The following is a 6000-nucleotide window of genomic DNA, read 5'->3' on the forward strand; positions in this document are numbered from 1 at the left end:
CTTAAGGAAGCCATGCTTTGGCCTACTTTATCGTGTGCCACGAAACCTCATCCTTAACAATCAATTCCAACATCTTCCCAAGCGTTGAGGTCAGGTTAACTGGCCTATAATTTTCTTTCTTCTGCCTTCCTCTGTTCTTGAAGAGTGGAAAGACATTTGCAATTTTCCAGTCCTCCAGAACCGTTCTAGAACCTAGTGATTCTTGAAAGATCATTACTAATACCTCCACAATCTCTTCAGTTATTTCTTTTAGAATCCTGGGGTGTAGTTCATCTGGTCCACATGACTTATCTTCCTTCATATCTTTTAGCTTCTCAAGGACCTTCTCCTTAGAAATAGTGACAAAACTTACTCTTGACATTCTTGAATTTCTGCTATCCTACTACAATCTTTTACAGTGAAGACTGATGCAAAATACTTATTAAGTATTTTCTTTCTCCCCCATTACTATCTATCCAGCATCATATTCCAGTGGTCCAATATCAACTCTTGCCTCTCTTTTACTCTTTGGTATCCTCTTTTATATTATTGGCTTGCTTACTTCATATTTCAACTTTTCACTCCTTTTGGCTATTTTTATTTTTTTATGTTGATTTTTAAAAGCTTCCCAATCCTCTAACTTCCCACTAATTTTTGCTATATTTTATGCCCTGTTCTTTTCTTTTATGCTGTCATTTACTTCCCTTGTCAGCCATGGCTACCTCATGCTCCCTTTAGGATACTTCATCATCTTTGGAATGTATCTATCTCGCGCCTTCTGAATTGCTTCCAGAAGCTCCAGCCATTGCTGTTCTGCCAACATCCCTGCTCATGTCACCTTCCAATCAACTTTGGCCAGCTCCTTTCTCATTCCTCTGTAATTTTCCTTTATTCCATAGTAATGCTGATACATTCGACTTTATCTTCTCTTTCGAACTGCAGGGTGAATTTTATCATATTATGATCACTGCTTCCTAACAGTCCCTTTACTTTAAACTACTTAATAAAAACCAGTTCATTACACAACACCCAATCTAGAATTGCCTTTTCCCTAGTGGGCTCAACCACAACCTGCTTTAAAAAGCCTTCTTGCAAGCATTCCACAAATTCCCTCTCTTGGGATCCAGCATCAGCCTGATTTTCCCAATCTACTTGCATATTGAAATCCTCCTTGACTATCATAGCATTGCCCTATTACCTGCTTTTTCTATCCCCCATTATAATTTACGGCCCACATCCTGGCTACTGTTTGGAAGCCTGTATATGACTCCCGTCAGGGTCTTTTTACCCTTGCAGTTTCTTAACTCTACCCACAAGGATTCTAAATCTTCCAATCCTATGTCACCTATTTCTAATGATTTAATCTCATTTTTTTACCAACAGACCCACCTCACTCCCTCTACCTACATGCCTGACCTTTTCATACAAATATATCCTTTGAGGTTAAACTCCTATGATCTTCTTTCAGCCACGACTTAATGATTCCCACACTATCATACCTGCCAATCTCTAACTGCACTACATTATCATCTGCCTTATTCTGTATACCATGTGCATTCAAGTGCACAACTTTCTGTCCTGTATTCATCATCCTTTTGGATCTTGTCCCTTGGTACACTTCAACTCATCCCACTGACTGCAATTTTTCCCAATCATCTGCCTGTCTTTCCTCAAGGACACGCTACATACTGTATCTAGTAGTAAACCAACTGCCCCACCATCAGTCCTATCACTCCAGTTCCCAGCTCCCTGCCAAATTAGTTTAAACCATCCCCAACAGCTCCAGCAAACCTGTCTGCAAGGATATTGGTACCGCTCAGGTTCAGCTGTAACCTGTCCTTTTTGTATTGGTCATACCTTCCCTAATGATCCAGAACTCTGAAGTCCTGCCCTCCTCACCACTCCCTCAGCCACTTATTCATCTGTCCTATCATCCTATTTCTGTCCTGACCATACCGTGGTACTGGGAATAATCTAGAGATTGCTACCTTGGAGGTCCTGTGCTTCAGTCTCTTCCTTAGCACCCCATACTCACCATGGAGAACCCTTACCCCTTTCTACCTCTGTCAATGGTGGCAATGTGCACCACAACCTCTGGCGGTTCCTCTTCCCTCTTGAGAATCGTCTGGAGCCGCTCTGAGACATCCTGGACCCCAGCACCAGGGAAGCAATACACCATCCTGGCTTCTCTTTACCGGCCACCGAGTCTGCAGTCCATCCCCCTAACTGTCTATTCCCCTAACTCGATCGCTCTGCCTGACTTTATCCTTCCCGTCTGAGCCTCAGAACCTCCCACAGTGTCACTGGCCTGGCTGCTGCAGCTGTGCCCTGTTAGATTCCCCCCCTCACCGGCAATATCCTCAGGGGTATACTTGTTGCTGAGGGGAATGGCCGCAGGGGAAACCTGCCCTGACTGCTTACTCCCCTTACTTCTCCTGGTGGTCACCCATCTATTATCTGAACCCTGCACTCTGGGTGTGAGCACCTCAGTAAAAGTTTTCAGCCTCTCAGAGGGTCCTGAGTGCATCCAGCTCCAGCGGCAGAACCTTGACCTTGTCAGTTGGATGCACTTCTCACAGGCGTAGTCATCAGGGAGACCGTCAGGTACCCTGAAATCTCGTATCTCACAGCAGGAGCATTCCACTGCCTGAACGCCCAGCCTGCCTGTTTGTCACGTGTACATCGAAGCATTCAGTAAGACCCATCATTTTGATTCAACGGCAAACACAGTCTGAAGATTGCGCTGAGGGTAGCCCGCAAGTGTTGCCATGGTTTCAGCACCAACAGAGAATGCCCGCAAGTTCTAAATTCCTCCTCACTCAGAAACAGAAGCTCTAACTGAACTCCATATCTTTTCAAATGTTCCTTTGTGCAAATACCCATTTTCACGTTGCTGTTGTGTTAAGGCTTTTAAAGGTTACGTAATTGATAAATTGTCCGCATGCAGTTGTGTACACTAGAGCTTCCTTAAGTTCTTCTGTGATGAAACATTGCATGTAAGGGATGTAGATTAAAAAAAATATATGCTGTTGTACAATACCAGTAAATCATGTACTGACATGATCTTGAGTTTTAAAATTCACTGGATTTCTCCATCATCAACAGAACTTGATACACTGAGGACAATGTTCATAGAGCAAAAATTGGATAAGCATTCCCTGAAAGAGTTGGAGTTTTCTTGGGCTTTCATTTAGAACACTAGTGGATTCATTGAATTTGAGAATACTGATTTGATTGATCTATATATTGGCTAGTACCAAACTGCTACTGTTGCAAGATGTTCCAATGTAACTTTCATTGCTGACCAAATCCAGCTGCTGTGTTAAGTGTACTGTACCATAAAAAATTCTGCCACCATTGTTATTACATCACAGTTGTCATTTTCTAGCAGATGGAAAACTTGTCACATTGTACTAGCTATTAAAATATGACATACTGTGCTGTATTTAAAACATGGCTTTATTGAAAATATTTTACCAAAAATAAAATGGTTAAATAAAATACTGTCACATGTTTGATAATATCTCTGAAATAGTGCTGGCTCTGATGAAAGGGAATCGAGGACATTCAGCCACCTAGCAGCTAAGTCTGGGACTTACGATGACTGAGCCATGCTGAGTGACAGATATTGGCACTTCATTACTTTGGGCAATTCTCGGCCTTTTACGGGAGGTGTTTGATGAAGAATCCACCTCTTCAATCCCAGGCCTGGAGGTTAAGATGAAATAATGTATGTTTTACTTTTTTATTTTAACATTTAAAATTATTCCTTTGTATTTTACATCATTCTTTCTGCTTTCTCTTTATCCTATATATTCTTATAGGCATCCGTTAGTCTCATGAAACCATGGATTTGTGCCTTGGAAGGTTTCCAGGGTGCAGGCCTGGGCAAGGTTGTATGGAAGACCAGCAGTTGCCCATGCTGCAAGTCTCCCCTCTCCATGCCACCGATGTTGTCCAAGGGAAGGGCATTAGGACCCAAACAGCTTGGCACCAGTGTCGTCGCAGAGCAATGTGTGGTTAAGTGCCTTGCTCAAGGACACAACACGCTGCCTCAGCCAAGGCTCGAACTAGCGATCTTCAAATCACTAGACCGACGCCTTAACTACTTGGCCACACGCCAACAAATAAGTGCTGTGTTTTAATTAATTATATTATCTCTTTATTTTATGGTATTCTAATGAAGTATTTACACCACTGTAATACTTCCCAAATGACTTCAATGTTAAACATATTAAAAACTTATAAATTACACAGTCAAATGTTAAGAGTGACAATGATTAGCTCCTGGCTTTAGCCCTTGTTTGAGGAGCTGGGGTCACCATCTCAGCATTCACACTGCAAGGACTTCTCATTGTCTGAGGCCTACTCAGTGCCAAAACCTTTCTGCAGCCTTCGTCAGAGTCTGACTGTTGGAAGTGTAAGACTGCATATACACTAATACATTGGCCCATGTAAGTGCTGTTGATGAGTCAGACCCAGCTCAAATAAGTAATATAGTTACACAAAAAAATTGATATGTTCTGCAATGAAAATTTGAAATCTGACTTAGAAATATATACTTTAAATACCCGGTATATTTAAATAATTGGTATATACCTTAAAGTATGTGTCTGTCTTCAACCAAATGAGACATCACTTGGAGAAAATAAATTTCAATTACCTTAAAGGATCAGAATGTCAGGGCTCAGTTTAAATAATTGTCAAAATTCTCTCCATGCGTCTCGGGTTTTTCAAGGAAATTGCTGATGCACAAATCCACTCCATCCACCTTGTCAAGTTCTTATTAAGTGCCCAATGAAACAAGTATCTCTGGTTGATACAGTCCTTGAAAGGAATAAAGTTGGAAGAGGATTAGAAATTTCTGTGAGCCTTAATATAGCAGAAAAATTATTACCATCTGTGGTATAAATTGTGTTTTGACTCAACTATCTTCAAACTTTGTGAGGGTCCATAATGTGTAGAAAACAAATACAAACGGTAATAACCAAATTAGAAATGGCATCAGTTTGTGTTAAAACATTGGAATTAGTTTACTACACAGGAGGTACAATAGTACTGGCGATCAGAGTGGCTTTGGCCATCTAGGCTGATGGCATTTTTGCCATCATATTTACCTACCACTGACACTTTCACTATAGCACTGCAATGAAAACAAAGTCAGAGCCCTCAGACCATATAAAATCATTTAAAATATGTCACTTAAGTAAATGCAGGACAGGAGCTATCAGCTGACAGAGTCCTTGCTCTTCTTTGCTGAAGCAGGGTGTATCTTTTCACTTTGTCTCCTGGGTATTGTTTGGAATTCTAACTGTATTCCCTTGGAACAGCCTGATGAACCACTGCAAACTCTCAGTGCCATTACTCCTCCCCTGTCAGCTGGTGGGGCTGCCATCACCTTCAGCCTGTGGGGCCACAGGAAGAATGTCAGGAAGGGCCCCTTCACAGGAGCAGCTGAACTTGGAGCAGACACAGCCCAACAGGAAGTCTGGGGAATGGTGCCAAATGTTGAGTGAGTAGAGGCAGAAAACTGGAGATGATCTAGTCAGTCAGTCATAATTGAGACGGAGCATCTGGTGCCTGGAAGCACAGATCCTAGGTTAGAGGGTTTAGAGAGTTGGAACATAAAATGGGAAATCTGAATCCAGGCGAAACTAGTCTGGGTTCGCAGATGGGTTATTCAGAGCTAGGGACAGGAAATATGGATAGGGAACCTGAGAGCCACAATATTGAGTCAGATAATATGGAAGAGGGAGACAAAAGAAAGAAACATGGAATTAGTTCACAGGAACGGCCAGATGGAAAGCCAGGTCCCGAGCCAGCTCTCAAGAACCTTGGCTGGCCCAAAGATAATCCAAGGCAAAAACTGGGATATCTGGGATAATAATGTGAGAGATAAAAGCAACAATGAAGGAATTGTTGCAGAGGGAAGAGTGAAAAATGAAAGTAAAGACAATACAATTGTCAGAGAAGAGAAAGTGAGGTGAAATTGAGGATCAAGGAATGGGCAGCAAAAAGCAG

This window comes from Mobula birostris, chromosome 7 (assembly GCF_030028105.1).
Source record: "Mobula birostris isolate sMobBir1 chromosome 7, sMobBir1.hap1, whole genome shotgun sequence".
Taxonomy (NCBI): Eukaryota; Metazoa; Chordata; class Chondrichthyes; order Myliobatiformes; family Myliobatidae; genus Mobula; species Mobula birostris.